The sequence below is a fragment of the Dermacentor albipictus genome, chromosome 9 (assembly GCF_038994185.2).
Source record: "Dermacentor albipictus isolate Rhodes 1998 colony chromosome 9, USDA_Dalb.pri_finalv2, whole genome shotgun sequence".
Lineage (NCBI taxonomy): Eukaryota > Metazoa > Arthropoda > Arachnida > Ixodida > Ixodidae > Dermacentor > Dermacentor albipictus.
This window is the reverse complement of record NC_091829.1, coordinates 8,911,347-8,929,028: the sequence shown is the minus strand read 5'-3', so window position 1 is coordinate 8,929,028 and position 17,682 is coordinate 8,911,347.

Sequence of the window (17,682 nt, the reverse complement as noted above, 5' to 3'; positions counted from 1 at the left end):
TTGTTGCATTCACCCACCATATTAGTGCGGGTGCAGCAAATGAGGCTTGTGTGCGGCAACTTTTGATCAGCACCAGAAGGTCACAGCCACTGTGTCTCCATAGCAGCTCCCTCCTTCGGATGCGGTTTTTTTATTCGCAGGCCGCATATTCTGAAATATCCTACAGAACATTATTTTGCTATAAAAGAACCGGGTTTCACTCTTCCTGTCTGGTTGGCAATGACGCCTATTTTTACGATTTGCATCCAGCTGGTCTACTTTTTGAAGCTTTGCATTGCCGTTTTCTTCGTACAGCTCCACGCCTTACTCTACCTTTTTATACATATTTGATATTTCCCTGCCTTGCGTCCTCCAGGACCTTGATGAGTGAGAGGTGAAAGAAAAGGTCTACGGGGGATTTTACTGAAATGCCTTCCCCTTCCGAAATATCAAGCGGTCAAAGGTGGGTCATATAAATGTGTATTCCTACATATGGCTAGTGCAATAATTACTCGTCTTTGTCTTAACGTGCTGCTCCAGTTTGTGATTGAAAGTAACTTGGCGTCCTCCGCTATCGCAGTGATGAATCTTCGTTATTGTTGTTTTTTTCCTTGTTTCTTCCAGAAAGGACGCTGCACAATATTCAATCCCTCACGTTACACTTTAAATACACGAGGAGTATTGGGTGCTCCATTTGCACTCCGTTTTACAATCCTTGCAGTGCGAGCGTGGTGCGTTGCCCAATGCGAGAAATTGCAGCAACTGGGCTAAGTTCGAGAATTCGAATTACTTGAGCTGGCTTGTTTTGCATTTGGTTGTAACTGAGCATGTTTAGCCATTCAGAAGCTTATGGTGCACTTTCAGAAGATGGCATTAAAAAATCATGTCTCAGACTTTTTCGTGCGGGAAATGTAACACGCTTCCCCTTGTATTATCTTTTTTGCGTGTGAATAGAATAAAGCATGCGCTGTATGTCACAGTTTCGAAAGTGATTCCACAGTCGGGACAGTAATGGCAATTTTCAACCAGACTTTTTCCATCAGAGTATGCGTCCGGGCTCGGCTAGCCTTCAAGCCTGACATTTGCGACAAACTTTCGACTTGCAAATCGCTTTTATTTTAGTCCGTAATACAAACTTTTTTTACAGAGTCCTCTGGCTGTTCGTAGATTGGACACATTCGAAAATGTTATATAGCGAGAAAGAAAAAAGATGTTCCGAGTCGCGGGTTGCCACAAATTGGATTCTTTGCGTTGCAGCAATGTGCAGTGCAAACGCGAAAGAACTTCAGCGGAGAGGCATACCATATATTCTAACCTACTGACTGTTTCTCTTTAGCCGCGGGCTCTTTACTTTCCCCTACATATCGTATCGTGCCCTTGAGTGAAGCGAAAGCGAGCGCTTTATTGAAAAAGGCTCTCGATTTTCTCAACTTTTTGTTGGAGTCCTTTGGCACAATAGGCAGAACTTCGTGTGGCACGTGGACTTCATTTCACTCTCCTTGCCTCGGACCGTAATGTTGAAGGAAGACGGGCTGCTGAATTTATTTCTTGTGTCAACCTACCATCACGTTTTCATAACTGTCAGCTAAAGTGAACGTGTCCTTTATCTTTTTTTGTCTTATTTTTAACAGCTGGAAGGTTTGAACGTGCGTGCATATGTGTGAGCACTCGCTTTGCAGGAGTAAAAAAGCGTTGCAGTTTTCATTGGCAATATGGCAATAATCTATTACTAATCGAATATTTTTTGCTATTCTATTCCTAATTGATCCCAGAATTTATCATTCAGAACTGTCAAATCTGTCCTCTCTCTCTCTCTCTCTCTCTCTCTCTCTCTCTCTCTCTCTCTCTCTCCCGTTTTTTTCGAGTATTTATCGAGTACTTATCGAGTATTTTCGAGTACTTATCTTCATCGGGCGACCACGTTTCGCCGCTTAACAAATGTAATCGCACAGCGCGGGACGCGCCTGTATGTATCCGACGTTTCTGGAAAGTTATCGATGCTTCTACCCGGCTGCGTGTTGTCGCCGAACCTTGTGTTATCTGATTTCATCGCGTAACGCGAATGGTGTAGAACTTTGTGGAAGGCACGCGGGTCCCAACGATTAGTCTGGAACATTCGACGATTGTGTATAAAAGCCGACGCGCTTGAACCGCAGATCAGATTTTCGACGATCGCCGACTGTGTTCGCCGCTATCGTTGTGCTTTAAGTGTAGCCTGTTTTGTGGGCACAAGTTCGCCCACTAAAAGCTAGTTTTGTCTTTCACAGCACTGCTACTGTGTTCTTTCTTCACCGTCACTACCACGTGACATCTGGTGGAGGTGCTGGGTATCGATCCCAGTACCTTTCGCAGGACTTATCAGGACTTCGTCCAGAAGTATTGCACGCCCTACATGACGATCCGACCGCTGGATACCTAGGATTTTCCCGGACACTATCAAGGATACAAGAAAAGTATTATTGGCCGCACCTGACCGCCGACGTCGCCCGTTATGTCAGAACATGCCGAGACTGTCAGCGACGCAAGACACCGCCGACAAGGCCAGCCGGATTACTACAGCCAATCGAGCCTCCTTGCCGACCATTCCAGCAGATCGGGATGGACTTGTTGGGACCCTTTCCGACGTCAACAACCGGAAATAAGTGGATGGTCGTGGCGACGGACTACCTCACCCGCTTCGCTGAAACTAAAGCACTGCCGAAAGGTAGCGCAGCCGAAGTGGCGAAATTCTTTGTCGAAAACATCCTGCTGCGACATGGTGCCCCAGAAGTCCTCATCACCGACAGAGGAACGGCCTTTACAGCGGAGCTCACCCAAGCCATTCTGAACTACAGTCAGACAAGGCACAGGAGGACAACGGCCTACCACCCGCAGACGAATGGTCTTACGGAGCGGCTGAATAAGACCCTCGCCGACATGCTAGCGATGTACGTGGACGTCGAACACAAGACGTGGGATGCCGTCCTGCCGTACGTAACATTCGCTTACAACACGGCGGTGCAAGAAACAACGCAGATCACGCCGTTTAAGCTGGTTTACGGCAGGAATCCGATGACGACGCTCGACGCCATGCTGCCCCACGTCACTGACGAGGAGAATCTCGACGTCGCTAGCTATCTCCAGCGCGCCGAAGAAGCCCGACAGCTCGCCCGCCTGCGGATCAAGAACCAGCAGAGGACCGACAGCCGACACTACAACCTCCGACGACGCTTTGTCGAGTACCAGCCCGGTGACCGTGTTTGGGTTTGGACCCCTATACGCCGACGAGGACTGAGCGAGAAGCTTTTGCGTCGCTATTTTGGACCGTACAAGATCATCCGACGTATTGGTGCACTGGACTACGAGGTCGTGCCAGACGGCATTTCGCTGTCACAGCGGCGCCGCTCACGACCTGAAATTGTCCACGTTGTGCGGCCCAAGCCGTACCACCAGCGTTGACGAACTTTGGGACTTCGCGTAACTGACCTTTGGACTTTATTTCTTTTCGTTGTTTTGGTACTTATGTTTAATAAGTGTCCCTTTGTGTTTCGCTCTCTTTGTAGCATCGGGACGATGCTTTTTAAGAGGGGGGTATTGCCACGTGTACTTATCTTCATCGGGCGACCACGTTTCGCCGCTTAACAAATGTAATCGCACAGCGCGGGACGCGCCTGTATGTATCCGACGTTTCTGGAAAGTTATCGATGCTTCTACCCGGCTGCGTGTTGTCGCCGAACCTTGTGTTATCTGATTTCATCGCGTAACGCGAATGGTGTAGAACTTTGTGGAAGGCACGCGGGTCCCAACGATTAGTCTGGAACATTCGACGATTGTGTATAAAAGCCGACGCGCTTGAACCGCAGATCAGATTTTCGACGATCGCCGACTGTGTTCGCCGCTATCGTTGTGCTTTAAGTGTAGCCTGTTTTGTGGGCACAATTTCGCCCAATAAAAGCTAGTTTTGTCTTTCACAGCACTGCTACTGTGTTCTTTCTTCACCGTCACTACCACGTGACAATATGCCATCGCATTAAGCGCTCGCGCAAAAACAGCTGCCAATTAATTTTCGCACTATGCGTTCCTTTATTCCGAGGAATGTTACCCAAAGGCCATGAAACAAAAATAAATTAAAACTCCAGCAGTCATTCTGCCTTTTGTCAATTAAGAGGTAGCGCCACTTCAGGAACTCCTATCTGAATGCACGGGGAAGGAGAACACGTTTTCGCTCAGTGCTGTACTCACCCCTATACTTTCCGCGTACACGGTGGCTAAAAATTACCGCTTGCTTCTCACGTGTTGAGGGCGTATTTACCATGAGCCTTTCCTTCGTATTCTTCGGTATGACTAGGATTCAAAACTCTCACTCGGCGCTCCCTCCGAGCATTTTTCCTTCATCCATGCTGCGGAGTATCTCTCCGTACGTTTTTATTTTTGTTTACTGTGAAAAGGGAAATGGTCACTTGCTCGCACGCGACGCCGCTATTTTCCGCTCACTTTGGCTCTGCTGAGAGAACGCCGAGGTGGAAGAGCAATTTCTTCGGTCTCAGTTTTTTGTGTGGCCATCCTGATAAAATATTTATTTTGCGAAAGAAAATTGGAAGCACTCCTGAACCGCTTCCGGCATCGCATTTGTAAGAGATATACAAAAGCAGTAGCGAGGGAAAATAGAGAGCCGCTCTTTTCGGTTCCGCGTATTTCTCCTCCACCTCTTTTTACGCCCCTGCATATATATCTATTTTTCGGATTCGCGTTGTAGTGTTAGCAACATTGCTGGCGTTTCTTTCCGAATGTCGATATACACAGTATCGATCTGACAGTCACGTGCCAGCCCAGAGCTCGGCTTCCACTTGGTTGTTCAAGACCTCCGCTGCCAGGCATATTTACTGAGGAACGTCCATAGCAGGTGGCTGTATATCTTGTTTGTTGAAACAAATGTGGCCACACAGAAACAAAAAAATTTCCGTGTTTTCTTTTTCTCTTGTGTGGAATCGCTTTTTTACTTGTTTTTGCAGGAATTTTAGTACGGACTCGTGCAATAACCCTCTTTCACGTCAGATGCGATTGTCTCGTTGGCTTTTATCTAACTTCTACGCCTGTCGCAGTCAACACAGAATATAGTTGGTGACCTACTGCTAGTGTTGGGTGTGTTGGTAAATAGGTTTAGACAGCATTTTAGCGCCAGCAGACAAGGACAAAGGTAAAATGTAGACACCATGATGCGGTATTGGCGAGTTACAGAGTTGGAAAATTGGGGCCTCGGTATTTTTTTATTTGAGTGCCGAGATTTTCATCAATTTTTATTTTAGAAATGACGACTTCTTCTTAAACGAAATTTTTAAATGCAACAAGTCTCGTAAAGTATTGTGCAGAGGTTGCAGAGCAATATTTACTTTTGTGAAAAAAAGAATTATATACTTTCTGCCAATGTTTAGATCAGTTGCAGCTACGATAAACATTCTACGGCGATCTATTAGGCTCACGCTAGTCTTACTGTTCGCAATTTCACTTATTATTAAGTTGTTTCGGTTAAATTTTTAATTGGGAGAGCTCGAAAAGTTTCGTTCGAGACGCCCAATGCTAAGGCAGTCAGCCACACTTGGTATGTGTCGTATTTTCTGATGTCTTCATTGTTGTCATCGCCATAATAATCATCGCGCGTTGCAGTAAACATTCGCAGCGGCACACTAACAATGTGCGCGTACAATCAGTCGACATTCCTTTTTCTTTCGCCGGCCCGTTGTATACGATAGTTCTTAGTGCACTTCTTTCCATCGCTTTAAACTAGTGTGCAGACATCCTCTATGGTTAAGAGTTCTTGGAAGCTGTGGAGGCGTCATTGTTCGTTTTTGGGAATGCGCGTCTCCATGTATACTAACAACGTGTCAGTGACATCAAGTCCGTATGATCCTTACTGTTCCTTCTTGGAATACTTTCCACTGAGGATTATAAGTACTTCATACAAGGCATGCTTGGTGTCTCTGAGCGAGTGTGCGATGTCGAAAAGTACCAACAACAACATATTCTATACATTCAATATATTTCTTTAAAAAAATGCCCTAGCAGATCCTGCGGGCAGGCACTACTTACTAGTCGCTTTCAAGTAAGCCCGAGCTTGTACGTAAGTGCACAGTACAGAGAACCCGTCAGCACAAAGTGACTGAAAAATGCCCCCTAATACACTCTAAGTAGCGATGTTGAAAGCGGAGGTAGTTGAACTTTCATTTTAGTGCTATGCGGTTCAAAAATACGGCAGGCAAAACAACAGCTCTTACTGCGCCTATTTTTTTTCGTGCGTGTCGACATTTTACGTTGTGTACGACTCAAATACTTTACGTTCCACTCACTACAATCTATAACACATTTTGGAAGATCAAATGTTTCTCTCAGCGCGGGTTTCCGTTCCAACGGCCCTCTTTTACCGCATACAAAAAAGGCCTACGACTTCACCGGCATTTGTAGATGTCTGCTTTGACTGAAACTTCAAGAAATTAATTTCGTGTGCTCGTTTTCTCTGACATTGTCACACAGGCGCTACGATCTGCCTGCTTTTTGATTCCGTGTTTCGCCGAATAGCCGGTGCATGTTTACTCGTTGTCGCGAAACGTTGTCAGCACTTTATCGGCACTCCTTTGACGGTACTGGAACTCACGCGTGTAGTATTTGCTTAGGAGCTGAGTTCTTCCGTGAGCACAGCTCAAATATGTCGTCTGTCGGGGTGGGTGCTCGACACGAAATTGGAAACACTGAGTGCTTCCCTGCACGCTTGCGTGCAGGAAAAGCGTTTAGAAATTGAAATTCGACTAGGCTGCCGTTTGAGCATTTCAGCAGGAGGAAGCTGCTTAGCGCAGCGAAGTTACTGAGGCTTACTCATACCTTAGGTACATGCTGACGGCACTCATTCGCTGCAAGATGAAGCTAACCCCCGTATTCAGAAAGGCGCCTTAACTTGAAGCCCATGCTTGTCTTGGTCAACATAACGCCTGACGTGAACGTGCCCGTGATGCTCACTGCATTCCCTTGGTCGCGTTCACCAAAGTCGTTATCTTGATCAAGTGAACCATGGGCTTCATGTTAAGGCGCATTTCTGAATACGGGCGTATGTATCGGTTTGTCGAGCGCCCTGCGGCTGCATTTATTGGTGTGGCTCTGGAACAGGGAGGGCTTGTTGTATGTGGTGCGAGGAAACGTCCAACTCCTCTAGCAGCAGATTTGATTCTAGAATAGGTTTCTTGAGGCACGGTGATACAGCTCTATATATTGTTACAGGCTAAACTAACTGGCAAATCCAATACGGAGAAGTCTTGTGTAATTTAATAGGTGCGGAAGAGACAAAGGCTGATAGAGTTCAGTGTTTAAGACAGCGTGTTGTCCCCGTTGTAACGGCTACATAGCTCTGCGGCTCCACTTCTGGCACCGCTTGAGGTTCTTATCGCAGTATGTATCAGACATTGACAATCATCATGAAAATTAAATGCTTAGAAAAGAAAACATATGACGGCAGGTGCCCGAGTTAGCCTTTTTCTTATCGGAAATTGACGCACCAACCAAAATCGCCGGCACTGCATCGACAAAGTGTGAGCGTTAAATGCAGCATCGCATAACAAAGCATGGTCGTTGCATTCCATGCGGCCGTAGTAAGCAGTTATAAGCCAGCAACAAAGTAAGAAGAGCTCAGCGAAGCTGGTGACGAAGAAATGAAGGATACTCAGGGAGAAAGGAGGGATGAAAAACCGCGCAGATTCTGTGCGCCAATCCGCGGATGTCTTCTGCAACTGACACTGCTCGAAAAAATGCGAGTCTTACAGCTGCGATGATTCAACAGCTATCGTCGCCTCTTCGCACCTTGAGCTAACCTACATTGACCTTCGATCTTTTTCGATGTCGGTGGCAGGGACAGTTCTTACCACACGACTATTGGAAACAGCTTTTTGTTGTATTCCTCTTTGTTTAAAGACGACACTTCGTCGCAAGCGAGACGGTCAATGTACGCGTTCCTCCAAGTGCCTTTCGCGCGAAAAGATGCACTGCGGAGCAAGAGGCGGGCCGCTTGGTTTGTATCGTGGTGAAAACAATCGTCAGCGTGGCGTGATCACGCCAGCCACTTGTTTTTCCTACTGCACTTTCTGCGAGGTATGTAGCTGACGAATCTCTACACCCGATAAGATGCCGCAGTTTCAGGCGCCACGCGGTCACCCTACACTACGTTTGTTTTTCTCCGCAAACAAGGGCAAAGTTCAAATTGAGCTGTTCTTTAGACTTACGTTTGTACGCGCTCTAATGTTCAGAAGATATGACACTGACTGTAGCAGAGTTGTGAAGCGGATGACAAGGATAGCTGTGGTTTTCACGGAGGAAAACGTCTTCCGCAATGGCGATACAATCGAAGGGAAAAACTTTTCGATGAAATCGAGGTCTCGAAGTAGTGACGGCGGGTAATGATATTATTGTTGTCGCAGGACGAACCAAAGCAAAATAAACCGAACAAACTCGGCGTATAGACGACTGTGTTGAGAGGACGGTGAAATTACAGCCCGAGTTGGAAAAGCTTTGGTGACATCTTGGTGGGGAAAAAGCTGAACATTGTAAGGCGATACGCTAAAGGATGGCGTGAGAAGATAAAAACTGAGAAACGTTTTGTTTACGTCGTTTGCGGAGCGGCGTAGTGCTGTGTCTTTTAAGAGCTCGCTACGCTTTTGGTACGTACCGTTTTGGGTGTCTCGAAAGACAACGCCATAAACGGTAGCGACAGCCTTAGTGACACGACGTTGTCCTCTATAGAGGATGTTCCTCGGGAGCCTTCTCCTGTCGTAAAATGGAAGGTGACGGGCGGAACGTGCGATACATTGCATGAGGCCACCTCTCTGTCACGGAGATTCGGGGTTGTATGCATCAGGTTTCCTTGCAAGGAAGCAGGAAACGACAACAAAGATCAAGACAGGCTTGAGAAAAAAGAAAGGAAGAAGAAGACGACTGGTGGTGTTTGTAAAAAACTGAAACGGCAAGAATTCCCGGCAGCGAATTCAGGTCTTCTGCACACGACGCTGTTGATGTACCCGTGTGCGAAAGTATACGCACCACAATCTCGCCGAGAAAACTATATTTCATCGTAAATAATCCGCATAAACTGAAATTGACGAATTCACTGGAAAGTTCGCAACGCACGTTTCGACTGCAATCTAGTTTCAGGTTACATTCACAGTAACATGTAAGTAACACAGTAAGTAGTACAGTAAGCACGTGCTTTTGCTGAGCGTTTGCCAGTGCCCATGCACGCAGACGAAGATGCGCCAGCAACGCACACGTATTGCGCTTCGTGTGAAAGCCTGTTTGCAGGTTTGTGTTATTCCGGCGGCATCGATCTTGTACTTGCGGTCCAGTAACTGTTGCCTCTCAGATGTCAGTGGATGCGTTTATATTTCTCACTTTCTTGGGGTATTCTTTTTTTCCTTGCATGAATAGACAAGACACACAGGAAGCTTCAGATGAGATAACATGAAGCAGTACAAAACGAAGTGTAACTTGATCCCGCAAGTCAAGTGGTTATACACAGCAGCGCAAATAAGAAAGTGCTACGAAGGGAAGGAATGCCTCAAGACTGAAGTTGCTGGAATGTTTGACTATCCTGGAAGCAAATTACGAAAATTAGTAGACCACGTAACATGGTTAGCCATGCGCTTGGCGCCGGTCCCACATTTTTCAGCAGGGTCGTTTGTGCGTTCATGTAGAGCCTGGACTTTTGTTTAAACACATTCACCATTTTACTGCACAGTCCTTAACTTTTCGTGCAAGTGACACAGATTTCTCAGTCGTGATTGACGTGTTCGCTTTTTCTTTATATATACCTTTCGTGCACATTGAAAAACGTCACGGTACTTTTACTGTTTCGAGAAATAACGTCACCTGCATGCCAGGATGGAATCGCGCCTCTGGAACACTAATGTTATCCGGTACCTTTATGATCGTTCAGGTAAAATGGGTCACGTCGATGTGGAGTATGGTGTCCGTCATTTTCTTATCTATTTTGTGGGGCGTTTCGTTCGCTGTGGCCTACATTAAGATATGCAACGACTAGCGCGCATACGTCTTATTGTTAATGGTATGACTTCTTTCTATTTCGTAGTCCCTTGTTTTTCTAACTGTATTACAGGCTGTGCGAGGGACAATGACGCCTGCTTCTGAGCCAACGTAGCTGCAGGAAAGCCAACCGGCAATACGAATAGTAACTATTGGTACAATTATAGTGAGCTGACGAGTACTTGATGTTTAGCTGTTCATCAGAGTCTCTATATGGTCAAAAATATGTAAACCCATGAGAAAATAACTCCAGTCTCTCTTTTCATTGGTCACTGCTTCATGCTGCTAAGATAGTAGTCGCCTTAGGGCCCATTCACACTTGCGACTCGCAGAGGTCGTGCGACCGTTCTGGTCGCAAATGGTCGTATTGGTTGAAAAGTGACGATCGCAGGCCAGTCGCACGCTGTTAGATTTTCCAGCCTTGCGACTGCGAGTCGCCAACCGCTAAACCAATCAGCGATGCCCCGGAAATAGCGCGCGAGACTTTGTGCATCCGGTTGTCAGTGCCTACGCGCTTGAAGCGCCTGAACGGCCGCGGTGCACATCAAAACCGCCACGAAATCCTCCTCTTCGCTCACGTCGTCGTCGTACATCGCGAACAGCGAGAGACTAGAGCACGCCGAGCTCGAATGCAGGGAGACGCGGTCACCGCAGACGAAACGCCCGCAAGCGTGCGAACGGCGTCCTTCCCGAGAGAGCTCGTTTCGGACGAGAAGGCGATCCGCAGGTCGCCGAGGTGGCCCTTGCAAGTGTGAACTCGCAAATGTGAATGCAGCCTTAAGTACTCGTAGAACTCTTGAGTATCCAAAATGGCTTTGTAGTTACCCTTTCCCTAGTCTGCTTGTTCGTAGGTCACGATGACAAAGTGGACTTGACCTTAGCAGTAAGCAATGCTTTGTCGACTTCCGCCTTCTTATTATCTGTCCATTCCTCTCTCTCTTCCTCTGCGCATGCATAAGTAACAAAAGAGAGATTGATCTGTGGGCGAGCATCAGTTTAAGCTCCGCCAATATTCTCTGTGGCAGTGGCAGAGCGACTTCAGCATTCACGAAATGCTCACTAAGTGTCTTTACTGCTTCGCGCGTTTTTCTTTTTTTAACAGAAGAACATTACGAACCTCGCTTTTGCTCCAGCACGCATAATCACACACTTGCGCAGGCTCGATGTTCTTGCTGCTGGAAGACCAAAGAGGCGCGTGTCAGTCCAGTGTGAAGGACGCGTAGCTTAAACCACGCATTGCCTTCCGAATAAGCTCTCGTAAATATTCTGTGCTGTTGTGTTGCCTTACGCAGTTCGAGTTTGAAACCGCAAGTGACTTTCACGATATTCTTCCTCAACGACCGTAAAATGACGCGCGTCAGCTTCACGCCTTGATTTTGTTGCTGTCCTTCCCGTCGCTCATATCTTAAAGGGAGCTGCCACTGCACCTCTTCTTTCCAACACCAGTGCCGACGTTCCTTGCGAGAAAATACTCGATTGACTTTCATGAAGTTCCGGCAGGCTCTCTGAATAGAGGTACTTCTATATCTTTATGGTTTAGCAATTTCTTTTTCGGGATAGAGAAACGAGGATTCTCGAGTGTCTTTGGAGGTGACACATTATAATGATGTTGCACAGTCATCTCAATAGGGGCCCTTGTTCCCCCTTTGTATAACTTAAACCTAGGATGAAAGAGCGGAAATAAAGAAAAAAAAATGGGCGGGCCCCTCTGGTGACACTTCGCGGAATAACAGTCACCGGTTTTGTGAGCGAAGTTAATGCGATTGCTTCTTCCACAATTTTGTGGGCAATATTTCCAATGCGCGGTGCCTTAAAGCATAAGACAAAATTTCATTAAGAAATAGTCTTTTTCGGTTTATTCACGTGCGTCGGTGAAGTCCTAATCCTGTGATTGATGGAGTAGAATATTGTCTTCAGCTGCAACGCGCACCCATTATTTGCGGTTTCGAACAGGCTTTCGTGAACTTCGCGCGCTGATGTTGTCAGGTGGCGCACAGCACTGTCTAGCGGAGGTATGAGTACGTACATGGGGGATTGTGAAGGATGTGCTGAATACAACGGTTCTCTAGTGCTGGAACCATGCTATGAACGGACCCTTGTAGTAGTTAACGGGAAAAACTAGTGTCCCTGACAAGTAACGCGTCAATGCAGAAACAGTCGCTCATGTATCGATTGCGCCTTAGTCTCAGAAACGATCTACGAACGACTAGACCAAATTATGATAGACGAACATGGAAATAAATAGCCTGGGTAGCGATCGTAAACATTTAATCTTAAAATCTGGGAGAAATATTTAGGCAAAACACGATCCATTAGCATCAGAATTCCTGAAAATGAACGAAGAGCAAATAACAGAGATCGCAAAATATGTACATAAGAACATGGAGGCGCTTCCTACAACAGCCTGAAAATATAAGAAATAGTACTAAGTGCTTTATTTCCCATAAGTAGCATATATTTGAATATGGATATGTCTTAAGGAAAAAAGCTGCATGAGCAGCTTGACTATATCCTGAAACGCGTTTTATGAAGCAGCAGGGGTAACTACAGTGCATGAAGAATGGTAACAATAAAGCAGAATAAAAACAACGCAGAAGAAACAAACACACACAAAAATGAGAAACCTTAGCAAGTTACTTAGCTTACATAATATCACGAAATCAGAAGTATGGAAAAAAATACGGCACTCAGATCAGTCATGTGTGCTAATAACAGGTGATGCAAAAAAACTAATATTGTGATCAACAAGTACAGATAATTAAGCATAAAACCAGCGCTAGAAGCAATAATAATTATACAGACTAGTTAACTAAGACTGTAAAACATTGGCATCACAGACTGTAAATTGGCATCACAGGAACACAGAGAAGCAAAGAGGGAGCAGTTATCTGAAGAGGAAATAGGCCAAAAATGGGAATCTTATCGACAAGAGATACAACAAGTGTAGGTCTTCATCCAGGATAAAATAAAGCAGTCCTCTGATCGCTGGCTGGCTGAAGTTCGCGATGCAACTAAATGGGGGTTAAAAAATTTTGGAACTATATAAGCTGGTTGGGCAAAGCTAATCACAGAAAGCTGGAACAGATTCAGGATGCCGAGGGCAATTGTTTAAAGGGAGATGATGCTGTGAACTACATGGGTTCAGTTATAGCTTAGTCATTTAGGAAAGACCATAGGGTAATCGCCTCAAATTGGTGAGCAACACAATATCGCACAATAGAAAACAGCTTAGAACTAACCAATCTTAACTGGAAAAAGAGGGAAGCAAATGTTCCAAAAAGCAAGCCCGCAGGGATGGACGAATTTACAATCAAGTTAATTAATGAACTTGACCCAAGAAGCAAGGAAACGCTGATAAAAGCATTGGAGGCAATCATAACAAATAAGCAAATTCCGCACAACTGGAAACAGAGTAAAATGAATTTGATTTATAAAGGGAAAGACAATAAGACGAACATAAAATCCTTCCGACCAATTACGATAACATCAGTTATATCTAGGCTGGCGATACAGGTGGTGAAATTAAAAATGCGGTCATGTGTAGGAAGTACTTGAATACTCTGAGAACTTCAGAACGAGTTCAAAAGTAGTAGGCACTTAGATGATAGCCTGTTCGTACTTACCCAGTGCATAGAAATAGCTAAGGTGGAAAATAGACCTCTGTGTTTAGCCTTCCTGGAGATAAGCAGTGCGTATGACAACGTCAACATGGAACTCCTGCGGAACATATTAAATGATGAAGGTATCGGTCATGAGGTAATTGATTTCCTACAGGAAATATATGGAGAAAATAATGTTGAAATAACATGGGAAGAAATTAAGAGTACGACAGCTGTCGAGGTACACAAAGGATTAAGGCAAGGTTGTCCTATATCACCGCTGCTGTTCATGCTTTATACGATAAGTACGGAAAGAAGGCTACGAGGAAGCAATCTATGGTATAATCTGTCATACAGATTAGTCGGAAAGGTTGTTGAGCAACGACTACCGGGTTTAATGTATGCGGACGATATTGTACTGTTAACAGATAGCCAGGAAGATTTGCAAACTCTGGTTAATTACTGTGGGGACGAAGGATACAGTTTAGGTTTCCGTATTAGTGCAGCTAAGTCCGGTGGGATGTTTTTCAACAATACAACTCATCAGGAGCTTACAATACAAGGCCACGAAATACCCCGAGTGGCCGAATACAAGTATCTCGGGATTTGGATAAATAAAGGCCAAATGTACACGGAAAAGCACGAACAGTCTCTCATAGCAAAAGGGCGAAGAGATGCCTGGATAATGAAACATAGGGCATTGTGGGGGTACAACAGGTATGAAGTACTGAGAGGTATTTGGAAAGGAATAATGGTGCCGGGGCTTACTTTCGGAAATGTGGTGCTGTGCTTAAGGGCAGAAGTTCAGTCGAGACTAGAAGTAAATCAGAGAGTGGTTGGATGATTAGCACTAAGTGCCCACGGGAAAACCACAAACGAGGCAGTACAGGGGGATATGCGCTGGGCATCTATCGAAGCACGGGAAGTTCAGAGTAAAATCCTATACGAAAGACGCTTGAGGATATCGGACGATAAGAGGTGGGCAGCTAAGGTATTTAAATACCTATACAGAAAGAGCATTGACCCGCCGTGGTTGCTCAGTGGCTATGGTGTTGGGCTGCTGAGCACGAGGTCGCGGGATCGAATCCCGGCCACGGCGGCCGCATTTCGATGGGGGCGAAATGCGAAAACACCCGTGTACTTAGATTTAGGTGCGCGTTAAAGAACCCCAGGTGGTCGAAATTTCCGGAGTCCCCCACTACGGCGTGCCTCATAATCAGAAAGTGGTTTTGGCACGTAAAACCCCATAATTTTTTTTAAAGAGCATTGACTCACAATGGCGGAAATGAACTAGGAAGCTAACCAGTAAGTATGCTAGACACGAGGACGGAGAAAGACAGAGCATTAAACGACAGGTTAAAAACGCGGAAGGTAAAAATTATATAAATTCAATGGGAAAGAAGCATAGTGTTGAACTATATCGATACTGGAAACAGCAGATCAGGAAGGAAGTGTTTTAGGATAACTCAAGAGTCAGTGCCCTACTCTTTGAAGCTAGGTCAGGATGTCATAGAACGCGCAGCTATAAAAATAAATTTAACGAAGAAGAAGACACATGTACTGTGTGGTAAATCTGTAGAAACAATAGAACACCTCATACTAAAATGTGATGGTACCCATCGCAATGTCGATGTGGGCACAGTAACGCTTTCTGAGGCCCTAGGGCATGGAGATAACAATAGTCATGCAAATAACTATGCGGTGGAAATTATCAAAAAGCGAAAGTGTCGCTACGGTGGAGCAATTGCTGGCAGCAACTGCAAGGATAGTCCCACCAGTAGCCTACAACGACTCAACTCAACTCAAAAAGCGACTGGAAGATTGGTGGCTCAAAAGCAGAGAAGTGAAATAAGGTTAAAGGTGTAGGAAGATGTATTTAAAGAAAATGGCGAATTTTAATAACTTACAACACATTTAAACAAAAATAAAAAGCTGAGCATGGTGGCAACTGCTATCACCCTGTTTCAAAGGGGGTGCTCCTACCATCCATCCATCCATCCATCCATCCATCCATCCATCCATCCATCCATCCATCCATCCATCCATCCATCCATCCATCCATCCATCCATCCATCCATCCGTCCGTCCGTCCGTCCGTCCGTCCGTCCGTCCGTCCGTCCGTCCGTCCGTCCGTCCGTCCGTCCATCCATCCATCCATCCATCCATCCATCCATCCATCCATCCATCCATCCGTCCGTCCGTCCGTCCGTCCGTCCGTCCGTCCGTCCGTCCGTCCATCCATCCATCCATCCATCCATCCATCCATCCATCCATCCATCCATCCATCCATCCATCCATCCATCCATCCATCCATCCATCCATCCATCCGTCCGTCCATCCGTCCGTCCGTCCGTCCGTCCGTCCGTCCGTACGAGCTTTGTGTTCTTGCGACAATTGATCCAGCATTCGTTCCAGCATTGTGAGCTCTGCGGTAATTCATACAGATCAGACCTTCCGCCTCTTTGTATTAGGTTCTGAAGTTATTTTGTACTCCAGTTTTCACCGCAGCAGCGATATTTCTAGAGGTCTCTTACGGAATTCCGTTTCACAGGTACTACGTCGTCGACCCACATCGCTCCTCACATGACAGCGAACGTATAACGAGTCGTCTTAAACGTATGACAACCACGTTGCCGAGCGCGTTTGCCGCCGAGCGTCAAGCACCTGTTCGAGAGATACGTGTTGTCTCTCGCGAGAGCTTTGTGGCGTCTGAAGGTCTAGATGCTATGGTAGGTGGTAGCGTTGTGTGACGTTTCTCCATCGTCTGGGCTGACGGTTCCAGGCCGCGTTTGTCGCCGAAGTCAGCTGCGTCTCCTGTCGACATGCGCTGAAAGGTACTATTCTTCAATGTATGATACACATTTCAATGCCGTTATACTTGCAAAGCAAGCCTATTTGTGAACACTTTCACTGCTTTTGTACCACTTAGCCACCACAGCTACGGGGGTAACATAGTTTGGTTCAGAAATATAGTCCGCGAATTTTCGTCGTTATCGCAGTCGCAGTCGTTGTTGTTGCTGTTGTTGATGATGGTGTAGGTGGTAGTGGTGGCAGTCGTCGTAGTCGTCGTCGTCGTCGTCGTTGTCATGCCTAGATGTCGCAAGAAAAAGCAGCTGTGCAACTTGGTTTGCAAATGTGTAAATAATTTTGTTTTTCTATCTTTGGCAACAGTGAGCAATATTATGGTGTGGCGTTAGCGGGACTACACCATTGTGACCTTTTGTAAATGTTTCGATTTGTGTGTTTGCGTGTGGTTTTCTTGCTTCCTAAACTCGTGCATTAATTTCTTCTGATCAAGGATTTCAACATCAGTTGATCAGCCGCGTGTCCTACGCTTGCCCGTTCTTTCCCCAATTTTCTGTGCCATCTACATTGCCATCCGCACGACATTCATGGTTTCGTAAACCGATGAAGGCGACTATCGCCTTAATAATCCATATATAGGCTCACTCGACCAGTCGTTCTTGCCATGTGGTGAGAGTAAAGTCCCTGTAAAGGGTACTTCGCCATTTGCAATAGTGCACACTTAAGAAGTCCTCCTTTGCAACTTTTTTAGAGCGCAGCTCTTCGGCGTCCGTTCCTGGGTTTCGCGTCGTCGTCGGCGTCGTCGTCGGCGTTGTCGTCGGCGTTGTCGTCGGCCTCGTAACCAGCTCCGCCCCCCTTCGCTGGAGTGGGAGACGAAGGACGCGAGCCGCGAATGGCGGAGACCAATGAGAGCGGCCCCTTCAGTGACGTGCGCGCGCGATGCTGGTGTCATGCGGACCCTCCTTACGGCTCGATGCGCACTCGTGTCTGGTCTCAGCCGATCCGCTCGTTTCGTACTATCGTCTGCTCGCGCCACAGCTCTCGCCCGCGCCTGTTTGGTTCTGTTGGGTCGGTCTCGTTCGCGCTTGTTTTGGTTGTTATTGTGTGAGATTGTTTCTTAATCTGATTGTATGCGCTATGCGAATTGTATAGTACTTTCTGGAAGCCATGCGGCACCAGCGATCACACTGGAACCTTTGACGAGTCATGTATAAACGCCGGCTCGCTTGATCCGCAGATCAGATTT